Here is a 20,822-nt window from a genome sequence, read left to right as displayed (position 1 = left end):
CGGAGCCTAACCCCGCTGTCTGATTGGCGCGCTCAGCTGCCTATCACAACTCCCAGCTCTCTGATTGGTACGGAAGGGAACGTCCCCCCTTCTCCTTTATTATACTTCAGCCATCTCAGGCAGGCGGGGGGAGGATGTTTAAAGGTGCGTTCGGCCCTGGGCGATGATTGGCCCAGTGCGAAGAGCAAAGGGGGCTGTGATTGGAGGAGAGACCAGGTACTTCCCCGCCCTCCTTTATGACGCTGGGCCTGGGCCATGTGGGTGGCTGGGAGCCCTGGAGCTTTACCATATCAGCCCTGGGGGTGGCGTTCAAGCAGGTTGTAGGGACCAGCCCTAGACCAGCAGCATCAGGGCAGTGAGGATGTCAGCCTTGTGCTTTGTGCTGGGAGGGGTGGCTATAGGGGAGGCCGCTAAGGAAAATTTTGGAGTGGCTACAGCCCCCACAAGCTCCCCTGCCCAGCGCTGCCCTTGTCAGCAAGGCTAAAAACACGTGGGTTGGGGTAAAGGGAAACAAGCTAGAAGCCAGGAGGCCATGAGTATAAAGCTCACCTTTACTGAGTGCTGTTTGTATTTGCAGGCACTTCCCAGCCCTTTTTGCTGACCAAGCCAGTGTGTTCCCAGCTCTAGAAGGCAATCCAATATTGTATGTCTTTGCTGCCCATTTTACAAATAATTTAAAAAGAAGTTGCATAAGATCACTGAAATCAAAATGGGGAATAGAACCACAGTCTCCCACAGGGAAGCCTCAGGTCTTAGCTAGTCAGCTCCACTGTCTTTAATCTGAAAGCATCAGGTACGTGTTTTGGTTCTCCTGTTGCTATCTGGTAGACTTCACCAGAACCAGCAATAGGAGCTGGGAGTCCTGATTGCAAATGTTCTATAGCTGACTATCAAATACTTCTGTAACCCACTGGCAAGGTGGCAGCTGGTCTACGCACAGCAATTATTCCCATATAGGATGCGGTGGGGTGTTCAGTGGGGATCTGCAAAGACATGATTCAAATCCTGTAGCAGAACCATGGAGGGGATCCTTCATCCTGTGCTCAGTGTGGTTTGCATTGGTTTTGTTTTTGTTTCTTGTTTGGGGGGATCTTTAAAAAAATCTTTGTCTGTGGGGATCCAGATGACTGGGCTTGGGTTGCTAGAGGCTGTGGATTTTGCAGGGCTGTGTTGCAGCCCATTTCACACTAGAGGCAGGTAGTGGGGAGGTGCCTCAAACCATCATACTGTTCACCCATCTTGTTTTAAGAGCGTTAGCGATGGGAAACAGATGTACCCAATACTGGGGCTGCAGCTGAGTCCTTGAGATAGTTATAGCTAATTGGAAGGGAGACAGTGATTGGTGGGTCTCTGGAGATTTAATAAATAAATAAAGGGCATAGGTAATTAACTGATCTGGTTCCCCTTTGAAATTAGTGGAAAGATTCCCAATCACTTCAAAGGGCTTTGGCTCAATTCCTAAGTGACTTGGTCAGTCACCCAGAGTGAAATACACTTCACTCCAGCAACCAGGTTCTCTGCAGATAAAGCACAGGGGGGTTAGGAAATTGAAATCCACCCCCATCCTGAGACCTGGACATAGGACTCCAGCATTAGAAGGCTGAATGCAGCCCTTCTGCATCACTTGGTGGTGCTGGATTCCCCTTCCATGGGGCACTGGGGCTGCTTCCAGGTTTGGGGTTAAGTCAGGATGGGGGTTGCACTGGCTCCCCAGGCTGTGGGTGGGTTTCACCCAGGGGGGCAGAGCAGGATCTAGCACCAGGGGATCCTTCATCCTGTGCTCAGGTCGATACAGCACAGTTCCTCCTGAACAGAGCACAGACTCAGCTTAAGCACAGGCCCAAGGGAGATGGGAGAACTCGTTAGGTACTGTACTGCCTGAATGTGCTAGAAACTCCTCAGTAGTTACAGGCTCCCTGGCAGTTAAAGTCAGTCCAGAAGTTGCCTTTTTAGTGAAGTCTTTCAACTTTTATCCTAAGCTACAAATCATAGCCGCCAACTCTGTGGGTGCTGCGAGGCTGGAGCACCCACAGGGAAAAATTAGTGGGTGCTCCGCACCCACCAGCAGCCTAGCTGCCCCCCCCACCTCCCCCGAGTGCGCGGCGTGCCCGCTCCTCCCCCTCCCAGTGCTTCCTGCCCACTGCCTAACAGCTGTTTGGCAGCCCTTAGTTCGGGGACCGGGAGGGGGAGGAGTGGGGATGTGGCACGCTCAGGGGAGGCGGTGACAAAGAGGCGAGCAGGGGCTGGGACTTGGGGGAAGGTGGTGGAATTGGGGCTGGGTGAGGGTGGTGCAGGGGTGGGGCCGGGGGTCGAGCACCCACGGGGCAGGGGGGAGGTTGGTGCCTATGCTACAAATTGTCTCATCTGAGTGTCCGGGTCCATCTGTCCTCAGTGATTTTACCTCTAATGACTTTAATCAGCAGGTGAATGCCCCCTTTGTACTGCAGCTGTGCGGTGAGCGTGAAAGAGCAAAGACTGTATTCAGAGTTATCCTATCACGATCCTGGTATGAAGGGGAAATATAGGCCTTTGTTATATAAACAGAGTGATAGTCTATCTGGGGTCTCATTGCCGGGAGGATCAGCCTAACCCCCAGCTTAGGGGGAACAGACCCAAGAGTTATTTTATTATGCTGTTCTTCCCAGAGAGTTTCTGCTGCTTTTCTTCATGCCTGTATTCATTTCCCCCTCTCCGCATCCATTATTTTAAGCCAACAGAAGTGACGTCCAGGGGAGGAGACCGGGGAGATGAATTCCTCAGTCTGGGCCATTTGCAGCTCTTGGTGCCAATGTCATGATTCCCAGAATGCTTTGAACAGCAGCAGCATTGGCGGGGAGAGGTCTCTGCACCCATGCACAGAAAAAAGGAAAAACAAGGTTTGGGGCAGATACCGAGCTGGAAAGTCCATCAAAGAAAACGAAAAGGGGCAAAATGGAGGAGGAGCGTTGGGAAGAGTGTGAGAATTGAACCTGCTGACTGCAACTGCCCCCTCCCCACCTGGCCTCAGGTCCCTTTAGACCCTGGCTCACTCTGGTGCCTGTTCTTGGCCTGGCTACTACTTCTGTTCCCCTACCAGCGTCACCACTTCTAGCAAAGTCCTGGCACTCTGCAGGGGGCAGCCAACATGGGGGCTCCTGCACCCATAAAAGGTCCAGGTTAAACAGAGAACTCCAGTCTGCCAGGCTCTCAGTGTATTTGTCTGTTTCAGCTGCAAGAGGGGAATCTGGGGCCAGACTGAGGGGGCCTGGGAGAGCCGCGGGAGCAGCCTCCTGGGCCCAGGAAAAGGAAGTTGACCATGGTGGGAAGGAAGCACTGACTAGAGATGCTCTTGGGGATGCAGGCAGTTACACTGGCTGCTCTGTAACTGGCCACATCTCCAGGAGTTATCAGTTGGCTGCGATCCACTGAAGTCCATGAAACCGCACTCATTGCAGCTGGGAATCGGGGTCAGTGTTACTGCTGTTGCATCACATTGGCTACCCTGTTGCAGCTATGTAAGACGAACTGGCCACTGAGCTGTAATTTAGCTACTCCAGGCCCTGATGCTCCCTGGCAGCCAGATGCAGGGTCCTAGCTTCTTAAATGAGGAGCAAGAGAAAATAAATCCTCACCTCTTACAGCGGGGGAGGGGGTCAAACATATTCACAGTTTGGACTCCATCTTAGAAAGATTGACCCTTGGAGCATCTCTCCTCCATTAACACCCCTGTGGCTACCTTAGCAATTGCTGATGGGTGGAAGAAATGCAGACAACGTGTTTCACGTACTTTAGTTCCCTTTAAATATAAGTTCCCAACTGGGAAGCAGGAAGATCAGCACCATGTGGCCAGCAGAGCTCCCTAGTCACTGAATTAGTGGGACGTTCACTATTTGCACTAATTTCAGCTGCTTTTTCTGTCATGCTTCAAAAGCAGGCAGCCTTTCATAGACACGTGAGACAGACTCTTCTGCCAGCAAATATCCAGTACCAATGACAAAGTGCAACAAAGTAGGAGCTAGAAACCCATGAGTTCAAATATCACCACAATCCCAACCCGAGTAACTAGAGAAGTATTCGCAAAAAGAAAAGGAGGACTTGTGGCACCTTAGAGACTAACAAATTTATTTGAGCATAAGCTTTCGTGAGCTACAGCTCACTTCACATCCGATGAAGTATTAGACACTTTCTCCTCCAGATTACAAGTTAATTGAGTGGCTGCACAAGGTCACTTCAGGTGGAACTAGGAACAGAACCCAGGTCTTCAATATGGAAAGTCCAGGCAGGAGCTGTTCATTCCTACTGCCTTTTGGAATGAATGCATACAGTAGATACGATCTAGTTACCTGTCACTACCCACCACTGCATAATGGAGCCAGGAAGAGAACCCTGGAGCTCTGATCTCTAATATTCTAATCTGTCTAGTAAGCATTTGTGTACCTGCTTGCACAGTGTGTGTCAAGTCCCCCTCCGGTGATTGGCCTCAGAAATAATGGCAATTTCTCCTGAAGTTCAAGTAGTGGGGACATGTGCTGGGGACTGAGGAGGCTGTACAACAAATCCTGATGCTGTGTGAGTGGGGATTGTGTGGTTCTATTTGATAGATATTTTAGTTTTCTTTTTTTAATAGTTTATTTAATTACCACAATAGTTAAAACCATTATAATCTGTTGATTGTCAGGTGATCTGCTATAAAATCCGGGTATTCCAGATTGCAAACATCTGTCATGCATTTTGATTGCTGGTGTCACACCAGCACAGCTGAACAATTCCTGACATACATGTTTATATAAAGCACATGGCCCAAAGTACAGGCTGGAGAGCAGCATATTACAGTAAGGTCCAGACTATCATCATAGTGACATACACAGATATCCTCACTGGGGTCAGGTTGACACACACAATTCAGGGGCGGGGTGCGGGGGGAAATCCCATGTCTTCCTTCAAAAGTCACAGCTGGAAAATTAAAGGGAAATAGACAAGAAGCATATTTTTATGTTTCATTTTCCTTAAGTAAATAAGCTGAAAAGGAGCTGATCAGGAACTTTCATAACCAGAACACAGGGTAAAAATTTGAAATGTTTTTCTGAAAGGTACCAAGTGGAAGTACTGTCCATGAACTATGGTGTGGAATTAATGTTACAGTCTCACTTTCAGGAACATTTTATAGATCCCCATCTTCCTCTCATGTTCTCTTTCCTTTGTCCTTTTCTTTCATGTAATCCAGTTTTACCCATTGTTTTCTCCAGCTCTTGTTCTCCATCTCTTTATTTCTCGGAGTCTCCCTAACTCTTCTGTAATCCATGTCACTGATCATACCAACCCACATGCCAAGTTTTCTCTGGTGAATTTATCCCCTCCCTGCTTGGTGGCCCCTGAGCTTTTCCCTTCTCAGGATGGTTTTGCCTTCACTCTTCTCATTTCAGCTTCCCCCACTTTCCCCGCGCTTTTCTCCTTACTCTTGTTTTACTTTATTTTCACTTTTTCCCATTTCATTTCTTCTCTCACCTCTGATTAAACCTGCCCTGTATCTGACTCTCTCCTCTGCACAGCCACCTCTTCTTCATCCTGGTGATATATCCCCACCCGCAACTCCTTCCCACAGCAGCATCCCTTCCCTGGTGGCCTGTAGATCACACTCCCCAGTCCCTGGGTCTCCCTCTCCCAGGATCCCTGCTGTACAGAACCTCCAGCTCCTTCCACCCTCAGGGACACAGTCTGAACTGGGATCCCCATCCCACCCAGAACGAGGGAGAGATTCTCTCCCCACGGAATGAGCCCAGTGGGAAAGTGAAGATCAGGGTGTTGTCACCAGCATCAATAAATGTCACCTGCCCCCGGTCACAGTCCAGACAAACCTGGATCCTGCTGGGGACCCGGTGCTGGGGCAGGAGGGTCACAGGGTCGGTGAAAGCCTGGAACTGGCCCACCCACTGCCCCATAGCCCAGATCCCCCTCTCAGTGCTATGACTGATCTCTCCCTTCCTCCTCACAGACTCTCTGGCGACCCCTGCAGCCCAGGATAGCCCACCTCCACCTCCCAGCAATGTCTCCCCGAGGTGAATCCCTCACAGGCCAGCACACAGCGCTTCTTGTCAAATCTCTCGGGGTTCTTGGGCAGATCCTGCCAGGTTAATCCATATCTCACACTTTTCCCATCCTCAGACAGGACCAAGGTCAGAATGAGCTGCACCCTGACATCTAGTGGTGAGGTGTGGCAAGTTGTGGAAAAGAACTTCAGGGGCTGATCTCATTTGCATAGGCACACCCACCCTGCCTAGAATGAGGCCATAGCTGCCCAAATGGTCACTTTGGCTGCTGTGGGATCCCCAGTGTCTCTGTTATTGGGGCAGGAAGAATAAATTGTTATTACCCTGATTATGGGAACTGTGCTTGGAACTGTACTTGGCCTTTTGTTATGATGGAGGGACTCACCATCAACTAAGTAGCACTCGCTAGGCAAGGGTCATGGGTTCCAAAACTCTGTGAATTGAGAGAGGCTGGGGACAAGTATTAATACTTGGTGCTATGGGCCTCTGGGTGAGGGCCTTACATGCTAATTGCACTTCCTCCTCTCTTTACTGTGGAATATCAGAGCTAATTTTGATTCCATTAGGAGTCTAATTACAGGCTGTTGAGCTCACTTTGGGCTAATGGTGCACCAGCCCTGAGGCTACCCTTCTACAAGCTGAATTCATCAAAGAGCTGAACTGACTAAGAGCTGAAATTACTGAGTGTTGTGTTAAGTAGTGGGGAAGCCTGAAGATATATTGTGGAGCAGTTTGTGGGATGGCTGGAGTGCCTTGTGGATGGGTTAGTGGAGCAGTTTGTGGGATGGTGGGAGCTGCTTGTGGGCAGTGGAGTGGAGCGAAGCAGTTTGTGGGGCTGCTGGCGGAGTGGAGTGAAGGCCTATGGAGCTGTGGGGTGGTAAGCTTCAGATCACGTAAGGTGCCCCTTACCTCTTCCCCACCCCGCCCCCCAATCTCCACCCAGGTTGGGAGGTAAAGCTCTGCAGATAAACTTTCAAACTCTGGGGCTGCCCTGACCAGAAAAAGAGACTTTTGGGTCATTGGACTTTTGGGACTTTGGGTGATTTTGGGTTGCTGGACTCAAGAACCAAAGGGAAAGGACATGCCCCAATTTGCTTGGGGTGGGTTTTTTGCTCATGGGTTGTGTTAGGAATCCTGTTGGTGGTGTTTCCCCAACATAATGCCACATTGTTTCTCTCTGTTATTAAAAGGCTTTTGCTACACTCAGACTATGTGCTTGCGAGAGGGGAAGTATTGCCTCTTGGAGGCGCCCAGCAGGGGTGGTATATATTTGTCCCAGGTCACTGGGTGGGGGCTCGAGCCGGTTTGCATTGTGTTATTGTAATGAATCCCCTAGATATTGAACCCGGCCCTTGTTGCTGCCTACTCTGACGGGCAGAAGGGTTACATCTGGATCCAGAGTCACATTCACTGGGGAGAGAGAATCAGAACGTTAGGAGCAGAGCTCAGCCCTGGGGGAGGCTGGGACCATTTCTCACACTCCCCAGCAGCCTCATTCTGGCTGGGACAGGCCTGGATCCCAGGGAGCTGCCTCTGTCCTGGGTACCTGAGACTGAACAGAGATGTCACGGGAGCTCCTCAGTCTATATAATGCGACCCACTTCACTGGTTTCTCATTTGTTTGCAGAGGCTTCAGCCTCCCAGCTTCCTGTTCTGGGGCTGCTCCATTCCCAGCAGCAGAGACACAGCCAGGAAGGTGTCAGAAGCTTTTATTGAGGAGGGAGAAGAGGTGGCAGGTACCAGATTTAACCCCCTGAGAAAACCTCCCTCCCCTAATGCAGCCTCCACTCCCAGGCCAGGGAACAGAGGAAGGTGCAACACTGGGGAAGAGCTACTGAAGACCAAAGAGTAGAAAGTGGCATTCGGTGGGGTAGCCCCATCCCCAGCCCAGAGAGACGAGACCGTGTCAGAGGGAGAGCATCTCCCCAGTCCAGAAAGCAGGGAGCAGCTCCAATGGGAGAGCCCAGCCCTGCCCAAAGGAAAGGCAGGATGTTGGAGAAGAGCAATGGGGAGACCCCCTGCACTGGCATGAAGGGGAGGGAGCTCTCTACTCATTCATCTCAATTTCATATTAAAAGTCTTGTGATTGCCTATGAAAACCCCAGGGTCGGAGTTAAGGGTGTTTGGATGCTGCTCAGGGAGAGTGTTTCTGTGCATCAGTGTGGACATGAATGCAGCATCAATGTTGGTGTCAGGATTGTTCCTGTGACTTCAGCGTGGGATCTCCTCACTATTCAATGTGCTTATTTTTAGGGCTGTGTGTCATGGCAGGGTGTCGATTTGGTTGGTAACTTAGCTACAATCTCATGAAGATGTTTTCATGGGAATTTTCTCATAATTTAAATCTCTAGCTGCAACCTCATCCTGTCGGAACAATCCCATTAAAGCCCTGTGCTAGCCATCCCGACTTTTCTGGCAGAAGTGGGCTGCAGAAGACCATGCAGGGGGGCGAGCGGCAGGGCTCAGGAGAGAGGCAAGCGGGGCTCAATCTAGCAGCCAGTGTGTGGGGGCAGGCAGTGCTTGGGTGAGCAGCAACTCCAGCCCTGCTAGGGTGAGGGAGGGGAGGGCTAGCCCCACACGGTGTCCTATTATCCCTTTGGGAATTATCGTCACCCTACCTCTTTTTGTCACCAGTGCAGACGGCAGAGTCTGTAGGGGGAAAGGAGAAAAGAGATGAGATTTCAGGCTTTCATATTTATAACAGCGTCCCCACTCTGAACTCCTAGAGCTGTGTTTTCATTTCATCATGACAGCGAAACAGACCGAGAGGCCCAGAGACATGCTCAGGTATTTAATATAAAAAGGTCTGAAACCTTCTATTTCCTCTCTCAGGCATCTCCCAGAAATGGAACCAATATCCATGAAGCCTCACAACCATCCCAGGACAGACGATCTCTAAGAGAGATTTAATTTTCCCTCATCTCCTCCCACCCTTCAGACTCCAGTTGGTTTCTCCCATTCACTTGCGGCCTTTTGTCATAATCTAGACCCAGGTCATGCAAAGACTTTGACATAAAAGTAACTTTACCCACTTTCGTCCCTTTGATGCTAATGGGATGTTGAGAGGTTGTGAAGTCCTGGCTCTAATTGTGAGCTGTGGGGTCTGTTTACTCAGCATCTCTACAGAGAGCAGTAGATGGGGCCCTCATCCTCCAAAGGCAGAAATAGGAATAATAATAAAATCCTTTTATCCATGTGGACATTGAGGCAGGGAGAAGGTTGGTATAAGGGTAATTTCTTATGCAGCAGTTTTGACAGACTGACATAAGAGAAATGTTTCCTTAAGTTGCCGTGTTATTAAGTGATGTGTTCATAAGATCCTATGTGGGACAAGATGTTTTGGTCACACAATGTGCTTAGAGACAACAGACACCCACAACATACTGCCAAGAAGCAGCTCCGGCGGCGCTTTAAAGTGCCCAGGGCTCGCCACAGCAGCTGGAGCCCTGCGGCCGCTCGGGGTAGCGGCAGCAGGGCTCCGGCGGTGATTTAAAGGGCCCGGAGCTCCCCGCAGTGGCCGGTGCACCGGACCCTTTAAATCCCCTCCCGAGCCCAGCTGCCAGAGCTCTGGGGCTCCAGCAGCCGGGCTCCAGTGGTGACTTAAAGGACCAGGGGCTTAGGCCGCTGCTGGGGGTAGCGGCGACAGGGCTCCCGCGGTGGCTAGAGCCCTGGCCCTTTAAATCACCGCCGGGGAAGCCAGTCCGGCACAGCATACTGGCTCTTGCTGGTACACCGTACCGGCTTACTTTCACCTCTGGCTACAGCAAATCTTTTAGAAAGGCTCTGCTCCTTATTTAAACACTTTAGACTCATAGACTTTAAGGACAGAAGGGACCATCATGATCATCTAGTCTGACCTCCTGCACATTGCAGGCCACAGAACCTCGCCCACCCACTCCTGCAATTCACCCCTAAACTCTGGCTGAGTTACTGAAGTCCTCAAATCATGATTTAAAGACTTCAACTTACAGAGAATCCACAATTTACTCTAGTTTAAATCTGCAAGTGATCTGTTCCCCATACCATAGAGGAAGGCAGAAAAACCCCAGGCTCTCTGCCAGTCTGACATGGGGGAAATTCCTTCAAGATCCCAAATATGGTGGTCAGTTGGACGCTGGGCATTTTGGCAAGACCCAACAGCCAGACACTCGGCAAATAATTCTCTATAACTCAGAGCTTCCCCGTCTAGTGCCCCATCACCAACCATCAGGATATTTGATACTTGCCATTGCATATAGAAAGAAATGCTGGCCAGTTCCCTTCTCCTGGGTCATAGGCGGGTCGTGGGGGATTTCTCCTATGAAGCTCTTATTACCCCCTTACAATGTCTGACATATTATACACATCCAAATCACATATTTATTAATTCTTTTCCAATCACCTTTGAGTGTTGTTTAATATTTTTATCTTCTATAACTCATACAATTCACAGGCATGAACTTTTTTATTGTCAGGGCTTTTGCTGTCCAAGATATTTTTCATGCTGTTTTCCTTTCTGATTGGTCTGTGTGACGGGATGTACGCCTGTGTTCTCCCCTTTTACAAGATTATAATAAAAGTTATGCAAAGTCTGCCCTGTGAGATATCATTTGAAATGAAGGTCTGGTCTACACCCCAGAGTTAGGTCAACACAAGGCAGCTCCAGGTGCTCAGTTGTCTCTGCTGAATTTATCCCCTACCCTCTCGGTGCCCATTGAACGTTTCCCTTCTCAGGATGGTTTTGCTTTCACTCTTTAGATTTCAGCTACCCCACTTTCCCCAGGCTTCTCTCCTTATTCTTATATTACTTTATTTTCACCTTTTCCCATTTCATTTCTTCTCTCCCTTCTGGTTAAATCTGCCCAGTCCCTGACTCTCCCCTCCACACAGCCACCTCTTCTTCATCCAGGTGACATCTCCCCACCCTCAACTCTTTCCCACAGCATCATCCCTTCCCTGGTGGCCTGTAGGTCACACTCCCTAGTCCCTGGGTCTCCCTCTCCTAGGCTCCCAGCTGGTGTGGAACCTCCAGCTTCTCCCCAAATCCCAACTAATTAATTCTGTGTCCCTGCTACGCCCACCTCTGACTGTCCCCAGCCCGGCTATTAGTTCTACCCCCTAACCAGCCCCCACCTCTGCCCCTCAGAGCCCCTCTGCTCCTCCTAGAGCTCCAGGGGTTCTTTCCCACCACCACCTCCCATCACTAGTGCTGCAGGGAGGGAGAGTGAGGAGCTTCCAGGGGCCATATAGATGAGGTATTGGGGGGTGGGTAGACAGGGGTCCTCCAGGGGCATAGAGATGAACCAGAATGCTGAGTAGAAGGGGATCCTCCCGGTCATACCAATTAGGATCACTGTGCCTAGAGAAGCACATTTTTTCATTCCCAAGGGCTGTTCCCCCCCCACTACATCTCAGTGACACCAACTCTCCCTAAGGTTGCCAACCCTCCAGGATTGTCCTGGAGTCTCCCGGAATTAAGGATTAATCTTTAATTAAAGATTATGTCATATGACGAAACCTCCAGGAATACGTCCAACGAGAATTTGCAACCCGATCTGACTCAGGATCCCCAGAGTCCTCCTGGATCATAGAGAACGGTGGCAAATAGGCTGCACAATCCCTGGGCAGGCCTGCCAACAGCAATTTGGGGCCCCAGGGCAGGGCAGTCAGTGGGCCCCCTTGAAAGGGATGGCCCGGTGTGGCATTGCCACATGCACGAAGAGCTGGACCACGTGCAGCGGCTGGGCATGGACGCAGTCCGCCTGACATTTGGCGGTGCTGGGCGTGCTCTTCCGGTCAGGACTAGATTAATCTCATTTGAAACCCCAGATATGTAAGTGGATCAGGAAACGTCTAGGAAGACGCGATTAGATTTATCCCTTTTATTTCTTTATGGATTGTGGATTCTTCTGTGCTAACCCCAGGTGCTTTTGTTTTGCTTGTAACCTTTAAACTGGACCTCAAGAAAGCTATTCTTGGTGCTTAATCCTCATAGTTGCTCTTTTAAAAGCTAGCAATAGCCTGAGTTCCCAGATGTATTTTTTTTTAATTAATAAAATTTACCTTTTTTAAGAACAGGGTTGGATTTTTGGTGTCCTAGGAGGTTTGTGCACATGGTGTTTAATTAGCTGGTGGCAACAGCTGATTTCCCTTTTTCTTTTTTTTTTTTTCTTACTTAGCTCTTCTCCGGAGTGGGGTGAAAGGGCTTGAGGGTACCCCACAGGAAGGAATTCCCAAGTGTACCTTCCTGGGCTCTCAAAGGGGTTCTGCACTTGGGTGGTGGCAGCATCTACCCATCCAAGGTCAGAGAAAAGCTGTAACCTTGGGAGTCTAATATAAGCCTGGAGTGGCCAGTATTAATTTTTAGAATACTTGCAGGTCCCCACCTTCTGCACTCGAATTGCCAGAGTGGGGAATCAGCCTTGACAACAACTAATTTTGATTTACTTGTGATTATTCCCCACTTAACCAATTTCTGCTTTTCACCCCAACTGATTGAGATAAAACTAAGGCTCTGTCTACACTGCCAAGCTTTAATTAAACTGCTGTTGCATGTTCACACTAGCTCCTTGCGTCGCTGGAGCATCCACACTAGCAGCTCTTGGATCGACACAGAGAGCAGGGCACTGTGGTAACTATCTCACCGTACAACTGGCCGCAGGATACTTTGGGAAGGATTTGCAATGCCTCATGGGGCAGGTACAGCATCACATGGTGCAGGTTTCTCAATCCCATTGTTCCATGAGCATCCTACTAGATTGCCAGCCGCTTTTCAACTGAAGTGTTGCGGGGGCGAGTGTGTGACAGGGAGCATGTGTGTATCGGGGGGGAGGGGGGTGAGAGACAGTGTGTGTTGGGAGAGGTGACTGTGTGGGCATGCTATCTCTTAAGTTCAGACAGCTGCTGGAAGCAACCTGTCCTGATGCATGGGGAGGAGGAAACTCCGGCATCAGCCCTCGCCTCCCTCCCTGGCTCTGTGCAGAACAGAGTGTCTCTCTCTCTCTCACACACATACGCACATCCACCCCTGCCTGCCTGCCTCTATGTTCCTATTGACAGGTTTCAGAGTAACAGCCGTGTTAGTCTGTATTCGCAAAAAGAAAAGGAGTACTTGTGGCACCTTAGAGACTAACCAATTTATTTGAGCATAAGCTTTCGTGAGCTACAGCTCACTTCATCGGATGCATACTGTGGAAAATACAGAAAATCTTTTTATACACACAAACCATGAAAAAATGGGTGTTTACCACTACAAAAGGTTTTCTCTTCCCCCACCCCACTCTCCTGCTGGTAATAGCTTGTCTAAAGTGATCACTCTCCTTACAATGTGTATGATAATCAAGTTGGGCCATTTCCAGCACAAATCCAGGTTTTCTTCCCCCCCCCCCCCCATTACCAGCAGGAGAGTGGGGTGGGGGGAGAGAAAACCTTTTGTAGTGGTAAACACCCATTTTTTTCATGGTTTGTGTGTATAAAAAGATCTTCTGTATTTTCCACAGTATGCATCCGATGAAGTGAGCTGTAGCTCACAAAAGCTTATGCTCAAATAAATTGGTTAGTCTCTAAGGTGCCACAAGTCCTCCTTTTCTTTTTATGTTCCTATTGTGGGACGCAGCAGGAGCATTCCACGTTAATGATTTGGTCTTTTGTTTCCCAGCTTTGAAAGGAGAGGGGCACATGCCTGCAGGGCTGCTGAGTTCAAAACAGTGAGCAAAGCGGTCACTGCAGGCCTTCTGGGACACCTCTGGAGGCCGATTACAATGTGTTTACACTGGCACTTTGGCAATAAAACCTTTGTGCAAAAAGCCTTATCCTTCTCGTGGAGGTGGTTTTCTTACAGTGCTGCAACTGAGGCGTTTCGTGGCAGAAAGTGACTTTCCAGTGTGTGCACCTCTGCTGTGTCAGCACCAACAGCTGGCTATTGGCGGAAAAACTTGGCAGTTTAGACCAGCCATAAATGGAAAAACACCCCCCTGAGCGACAAAAGTTTTAGTGCTGAAAAGCACCAGTATACACAGCGTTTATCACCGGTGTTGTAGGAACAGCCGTGATCTGTGTGCTCTGTATGACTATGCTCGAAAGGTCTGTGACACTTCCCCCCCATTTTGTCTCTTCTCCCTCCTTGAATACCTGTGAAGTGGCTTTCCCCCTCCTGGAATGGTTGTGGGATGAATGGACTGATTAAACAGCTGGAAGATCAGAAGAGCTCCCCGGTAGACAAGGTGTCTGGGACTCTAATTAGGCAGTGATCACAATCACCCCCGCAATGCGTGGACACTGGCTGAGGTGGAGTGTGACTAACCAGACGCAGCCACGTCATCTCTAGTCGCAGGCTATGAAGAGCAGGTCCTTAAAAGGGGAAGGGGTCATGTGTTCAGGAGTGCACTCACAAGCTTGTACCTCCCTTGAAGGCCCTTCGCCCGGCCAGTGGTTCGCTGCGTCGCAGTCCATCGTGCTTTGGGAAGACTGACCTTCATACACTTACCCTGAAGAATCCTGACCTCTCCAGTGCTGTGCCTGTCCTGGGAGCGTGAGTATGCGAGTGTGACCACCCCCACCCACCTTCTTTTGAGCTTAGCTATCAGTATAATAAACGTGCTGCTTTCCGCCAAACTCTGGTGGGTCATTAGTCCTCCCTAAGCTTACTAGCTGGCGCAATTTCGGGTAACAACCAGGAGCCGCGATCCCGGTGACAAAGCTACCACCCCTCATTTGGGGTGGTTATTTTTCACCGCCGGGAGAGCTCTCCCCTGGCGATAAAGCGTGACCACACTGACCATGTCACAGCACTGCCATGGCAGGGGGCAGAGGTGGGGCTCAGGAGGGAGGTGCAGGGGGTAGGAGTGAAGGGGACACAGTGCAGGGGTTCGGGGCACAGGAGGGGAGTGCAGGGGTTAGGGGTGCAGGAGAGAGGTGCAGGGATTAGGGTGAAGGGGGCACAGTGCATGGCTTGGGGGAAGGGAGGGTGGGGAGCCCATGAGGGGCCAGGGGCAAAGTGGGGCACCAAATACAAGTTAGCCAGTGTGCCATTTTCCCTAAAACCGGCCCTGACTGGGGAGGCCATACTATAAACCCTGCGGCTGTGGGAGTGGGGATTGAGTGGTTCCATTTGACATACATTTTAGTTTTCGTTTTTCAATAGTTGATTTGATTATAATGGTTTTAATTATTGTGATAATCTGTTGATTGTCAGGCGATGTGCCATAAAATCCAGGTATTCCAAATTTCAAACATCTGTCACACAGTTCGATGGCTGCTGTCACACATGGGCAGGTTTGGAAGATGAGAAGTACAGTGACCCAACCAGCTCTCTCCCGAGCACAGCTGGACAATTCCTGACATACATGTTTATATAAAGCACATGGCCCAAAGTGCAGGCTGGAGAGCAACATACTACAGTAGGGTCCAGGCTACCATCCTAGTCACATACACAGATATCCCCACTGGTGCTGGATTGACACAGCCAATTTAGGGGGAAATATCCTATGTCTACCTTCAAAAATCACAGCTGGGAAGTTAAAGGGAAATAGACAAGAAGAATGTTTTATATGTTTAATTTACCTTAAGTAAATGTCAGGCTTAAAAGGAGCTGAGAGGGAACTTTCATCACCAGAACACAGGGTAAAAACATCCACAAATGTGAAGTGTTATTCTGAAGTGGAATTACTGTCCATGAACTTTGGGGTGGAATTAATGTTACGGTCTCACTTTCAGAAGCATTTTGTACATCTCCATCCCCCTCTCTCTTCCCCTTTCCCCTTTCTCTCATTTCATCCAGTCTTACCCATCATTTTCTCTAGCACTCCTTCTCCAGTTGTTTATTTCCCTGAGTCTCCCTAAGACTACGTCTACAGTGCACACCTCACAATGGCGTGGCTGTGCTGTGTAGCCGCTCTGGGTTGCCGGGGGAGAGCTCTCCTGGCGACAAAATAAAACCCCTCGTGAGAGTTGGCGGCAGCTTCGTCACCGGGATCGTGGCTCTCGCCGACGTAGCGCTGTCCACACCGGCTCTTTTTATCGTTATAACTTTTGTCGTTCAGGGGAGTGTTTTTTCACACCCCTGAGTGACAAGAGTTATAACGATGAAAGTGCCAGTGTAGACGTGGCCTAACTCACCGTTTCTCAAATGCGGCCACCAGGGGGTTTCCTGCCACCACGACAGCTTCCTGGGCGGTGATGGGGGCGGTGGCAAAGCATTGGCCCCTCTTCCTCCCTCCCGAATGCTCCTGGATGCACCACTCTGCACATCTCCGGAGACAGGTGGAGCACAATGCTGAAGGAGCAAGGTGAGTTCTCTACCTTGGGAGGGCTCGGGGGGGCTTAGTGGGGCTTGGACTTCAGCCCTGGGGTTGGGGGTGGGAGAGGGACTTAGGGAGCCTGGCTGCAGACTAGGGCTCCAGCTCTGGGGCTTCAGACTCCGACCTCTGGCCGCGAGGCAGCAGGCTCCGATCTCTGGCTCTGGCTGCATGGTGCCGACCCCCAATCCTGCCAGCGGCTGCTGGCCCCAGGTGCTGACCCCGTGCGCTCTGACCCCCATCCCTAGTCACTGACCCCAGGTGCCAACCCTGAACTCCAGCGGCTGCCGGCCCTGGGTGTAGATCCCCAGCTCTGGCCTTGGGCTCCAGCGGGTGCTGGCTCTGAATGCCAGCCCCTAGCTCTGGCCATGCAGCAGCAGGCGCAGGCCCCAAGCGCCAGCCCCAAACCCCGGTGGCAGCCAACTGCTGGCCGTGCACTCCGACCCCCAGCCCTGGCCGCTGACCCTGGGCACAGCTCGTAGGTGTTGATCGTGGGTTCCAGCAGGTGCTGGCCATGGGCACTGATCCCCAGCCCCAGTCGCCAGCCTCAGGCGCAGATCCCCAGCCCTGGGAATGCAGCAGTGGGCACCAACCCCAGGGTCCAGCAGGTGCTGGCCCAGGACACTGGCTCCTAGCTCCAGCTGTACGGCAGCAGGTGCGGACCACAAGCGCTAACCCTGGGTGTCAACCCGCAGCCCCAGTCGCACAGCAGTTGGTGCTGGCTCTGGGGTGCTGACCCCTGGCTGCATAGCAGTGGGTGCTGATCCCCGGCCTTGCCACACAACTGCGAGCACTGACCCTGGGCTCCAGTGGGTGCTGGTCCAGGGCGCCAACCCACAGCCCCAGGCTGCAGCCCACATCTCCAGTGCAGATGGCAGAGTGTCTAGAGGGGGAAAGAAGAAAAGAGACAGGATATCAGGCTTTCATATTTATAACAGCATGACCACTCTGAACTCCTAGAACTGTGTTTTCATCATTACAGAGAAACAGAACGAGAGGCCCAGAGACACCCTCAGGTATTTAATATAAACTAATCTGAAACTTTCTCTTTCCTGTCTCATTCAGGCACCTCACAGAAATGGAAGTCTCACAACCATCCCAGGACATATAATCTCTAAAAGATTTAATTTTCCCTCATCATCCCCTCCCACCCTTCAGACTCCAGTTGGTTTCTCTCATTCATTTACTGCATTTTGTTGTAACCTAGACCCAGATCATGCAAACACTTTGGCATAAAAGTAACTTTACCCACTTTGGTCAATGCTAAAGGATGTTGAGAGTTTGCGAAGTCCTGGCTCTAACTGTGAGCTGTGGGGTCTGTTTACTCAGCGTCTCTACAGCGAGCAGCATGACGGGGCCCTCATCCTCCATAGGCAAAAATAGGAATAATAATAAAATCATTTTATCCATGTGGAAATTGAGGCAGGGGAAGGTTGACTCCATGGGCCAGATTCACCCCTGTACTGGCAAAAGGAGAGAGGGGAGAGGCCATTTGTGACTCCGCTATTCAGTGGCTCCAGGGGCCGGTGCAGACCTTGGCCCAGGCTGAGGAAGTTCTGAAGCCAGCCAGAGCTACCTCCCTAGGACAGTGGCCCCCGTGTGTCTTGCCCAGCGTGCAGAGTGTCAGAGGCCCAGCTTTACACATCCCACGTCCTTCTGTCCCTGCTCCACTCCCCTGCCTCTTCCACCCGCCCTCACCACCCCCACCCCCACCCCCACCCCCTTCCCAGCCCTCTCAGGAACCCGCCTTCTGCCTGCAGCTGCTGGGGAGGAGACACAAGAGGCTCCTGTGCTGGAGGGATCCCTCACCGTGGGGCTTTCTCCTTCCCCACAGCCCATGTGCCCAGACTAGCTGCTGTACTTGACCAGAGCCCAGTGATGGGCTGGGTCCAGCTTTAACAAGTGGCCCTTAATTTACAATCCTGACTTATAGGCCCCTAGGGCCTGGTTCTCAGCGGGGTTGGGCACCTGCAGCTCCCATTGACTCCACCTGCAGATGTGGAGGCTGCACAGCTCTGGAGCACCTGCCCTGCAGCTCTCTAGTGGGGAGAGAGAAACGGAGGTGCCCCAAATTAGGCCATTTCCCCTAAATTTTGGCCTTATGGTTGTAAACTTTAGTAAGTCATGAATAAATGGGAGGCATCCTGATGTCTGGGCCCCTGCTATATCTGCTCCATTTGTCTGCTTTCCACTAGTTATGTTCAGTATTGAGAACTGGTACAAGGGTCATTTCTTATACAGCAGTTTGGACAGACGGAGACTGTGCGTTTGTACTGACTGACTTGGCTTTGGCCTGGTGAGCCATTTGCTTGACATAAGGGAAATGTTGCCTTAAAAGACCTTGTTATTAAGTGACATGTTCTTAAGTCGCTATTTGGGACAAAGAGATGTTTTCACCACACAATGTGTTAAAGACAGCAGACATCCAAAATGTAGTGCCAAGGAGCAGTTATCAAAGTCCTAATATCCCTATGCGGAGACAAGGGTCAAAGTGAGCTATGCATAATCAGTGGTAAGAGTCCAATCAGAAAAGAGAACAATAAGATGAAAATAGCTTGGATAGCAAAAGCCCTGCCAATTAGAAAGTTTATGTATGTGTATTTTATGAGTTATATAAGATACTTAATAACACTCAAAGATTATTGGAAAAGAACTAATAAATATATAATCTGAATGTGTATTATATGTCAGACAACATAAGGGGTAGTCGGAGCTTCGTAGGAAAAATCGCTGACACCCGCCTTTGCCCCAGCTCTGGGGATAAAAGGGGAATTGAGTCTCCATGGACAATTCTCTCCATGGCCTTCATGCTCTGATGGACATAAAGTTCCCATTTTAAGTGCTGTAGAAATCTGTCCACTAGGAACCAGACTGAGACACCAACTCCCCCATTCCCAGCTCATTCCACACAGGTCTCCAAACAGTCCTCTGGTGGGAAAGACTCTTGATCACTGCTGCCCTGGGCGAATGATACCTAATGTCCCAACAGTGAAAGGCCCATATTCCATCCCTGCAAACCTGAGGCAGCCAGTCCCCCAGAAATGTGACATCCCCTGGCTGTGGGGAAAGAGAAAGCTAGTCTTAGGTCAGTCTTTCCCACTGAATGGGAAATTCCAGAGTCTTCTGTACAAGAGTGCGAACCTCAGCATGAAGTTATCAGAGAGATTTGTATGCAAAATGTGACCTTCCCCACACATTTTGCTGTAGATCCCTGGGGAGATGTGGTGCTAACATCATCTCCAAGCTCTTCCCCAGCTTTGCAAAGTGTGAGGGGGAGTGAGAGAGCCACATACCTGCTCAAGGTGCTTCTGACGTCCTAGAGGAGAGAAATAGAGAATTTCAGTCCCACCTGACATACACTTTAATTCCAAAGAAGGGATTTAGCAAGTATGGGGAAAAGAGGCCCTGCTGTGGCTTGAGGGCCATGGACTCCCTGAGCTAATGGGGCTTTTCCATCTCTAATAAAAATGTGTCCATGAGGCTGCAAAGAACAATAGTCATTCGCATTTCAGGAATATACACACTGAGTTACACTGTGATCTCTGACTGATGCACTCCCCTGCCCATGTTTTAGGAGCAGTCCTGTCCCTATGGTGGGATCTGGAGTATTTCTAACTCACTCTCACCTGCAGGAAGTCATTTGCTGGCTTCTGATACTTCCCCTCCATCTCACTGATCAGCTCACTGATGGGAAATCTCCTCCAAGAGTTTGGTGATATTTTCTTTTTGTATCTTCACTATCTCCTCGTCCAGCTTCTCCAGCTGGGCCAGCAGGAGTCGCTCTTGTTCCTCCAGGAACTGCCGCAGTTGCTGAAATTCAGACACAATCTTCTGCCTCTTGGCTTGTGTATTTCGCTGTAAAAAAATGAGGGAAAGGGGTGGTCAGGGACATGCATGGAGCCTATGGCTCTTTCATAGAGAGCTGAGTGTGCAGGAGGGAGAATTTATTTGTAAATTCTAAGTCATCTGACACTGAACAATATCCTGTGGTTACTAGAGAGAGGATTTTCTCACACCTTTCCATTTGGCTCCAGAATCTCGTAAAGGGATGTCCTCACGTCTGGCATGGTTCTGTTAGTGCGTTATCGATGGCCTCAGAGATGCAGATCCAAAGCAGCAGGATCAGTACTAGGTGGCATTTTGAGCACAAAAATGTTTTTCCAGGGAAAATGCAGCTTTGTCAATATTGAAACATTTCATGAATTCCTGGTAACATCACCCATTTGTTTTGTTACAAAAAGAAGTAAATGAAAAATCAAAAGATTTTCTTGTTATAATTTTTTTTCCAGCATTTTAAATTTCAAATTATTTTTTGTTTGAAAAATTCCTTCTTTTTATATAATTATATATATTTTTAAGGAGATGGTTAAAATTGAAACAAAACATTTTGATTTTGTCAAAATGAAACATTTCGTTTGACCAAGAAAAGGTCAATTTTGTGATTTGCTGAAAATGTTATAAAAATAATTTTCGGTTCAGGCCATTTTTTTTTTTTTTTATATCTAGCCAGAGAAAAAGATCT

The 20,822-nt window shown here is 49.8% G+C and overlaps 1 long non-coding RNA gene and 1 other non-coding gene across 3 annotated transcripts; one reads left to right on the top strand and one right to left on the bottom strand.

The window, feature by feature from the left end:
* The first annotated feature begins 129 nt into the window (after positions 1-129).
* Positions 130-17,997, top strand: LOC142069274 (uncharacterized). Of its 2 annotated transcripts, XR_012665048.1 has the most exons (4): positions 130-216; positions 14,417-14,535; positions 16,145-16,291; positions 17,366-17,997. It is a non-coding gene; the product is annotated as an uncharacterized LOC142069274 (long non-coding RNA). The 2 variants fall into 2 exon arrangements; XR_012665047.1 differs by lacking the exon at positions 130-216 and having other exon boundaries at positions 14,390-14,535.
* On the bottom strand, positions 17,098-20,148 carry LOC125629694 (uncharacterized). The gene is made up of 3 exons (XR_012665053.1): positions 19,927-20,148; positions 19,594-19,616; positions 17,098-17,183 (listed from the first exon to the last, which is right to left on the bottom strand). It is a non-coding gene; the product is annotated as an uncharacterized LOC125629694 (transcript).
* Between the last annotated feature and the right edge of the window lie 674 nt (positions 20,149-20,822).

The sequence above is a fragment of the Caretta caretta genome, chromosome 14 (genome assembly GCF_965140235.1).
Source record: "Caretta caretta isolate rCarCar2 chromosome 14, rCarCar1.hap1, whole genome shotgun sequence".
NCBI lineage: Eukaryota > Metazoa > Chordata > Testudines > Cheloniidae > Caretta > Caretta caretta.
The sequence above is the reverse complement of the archived record's forward strand: the minus strand, read 5'-3'. Positions and strand labels throughout refer to the sequence as shown.